Source organism: Triticum aestivum, chromosome 5B (genome assembly GCF_018294505.1).
Source record: "Triticum aestivum cultivar Chinese Spring chromosome 5B, IWGSC CS RefSeq v2.1, whole genome shotgun sequence".
NCBI classification, from domain to species: Eukaryota; Viridiplantae; Streptophyta; class Magnoliopsida; order Poales; family Poaceae; genus Triticum; species Triticum aestivum.
In genome coordinates this window covers 696,132,051-696,132,609 of record NC_057807.1, presented here as the reverse complement: position 1 = coordinate 696,132,609, position 559 = coordinate 696,132,051, and the positions used below count along the sequence as shown (strand labels likewise).

General features: G+C 43.1%; 1 protein-coding gene across 2 annotated transcripts in view; it reads right to left on the bottom strand.

Moving 5' to 3' along the window:
• LOC123117757 (uncharacterized) overlaps positions 1-559 on the bottom strand; it is a 26,457-nt gene that overhangs the window by 25,261 nt on the left and 637 nt on the right. The window lies entirely within an intron of this gene.

The window sequence follows — 559 nt, the reverse complement described above, 5'->3', positions numbered from 1 at the left end:
TGCGGGTGAATGGTGAGCATTCCACGAGGGTCATGACTCATGAGGTGCTAGCGGAGATATGTGCGTAGCTAGGAAAGGTAGTGACCGTATCGCTTGTTGTAGCTGATACAAAGCACCACCCATACCGAAAACCATCGATAGTTAAGATTATCTATTGTAGAAAAGTTCTGATCAAGATAATTTTTAACATGGACATATATGCATGGGCCATCAGATGAACAGAGAAACTGAAACACTTATAACCATCACGTACGTACTCCAAAACGAATATATGGAGAGAAAAATGGAGAAATTAATCAATTAGGTTGCCGCACACGGATTAATTGCTTGTTCATCATCACAATACAATTAGCAAGACACCATGTGTTTGTGTGCCATGACAATGACATACATCAAAGCTAAGCAAGACTAGTACATCATCATCTCTTGGATCATCTACTGGATGCAGGTTTCGGAGTTCTTCATCACGCACTCGGCCCTCACGTGGTGAAAGGATCCACTCTCCTAGACTAGTACAGTCGTGTCGTCGCAGAAGTCGAGCAGCTCATCTAACGTGCAC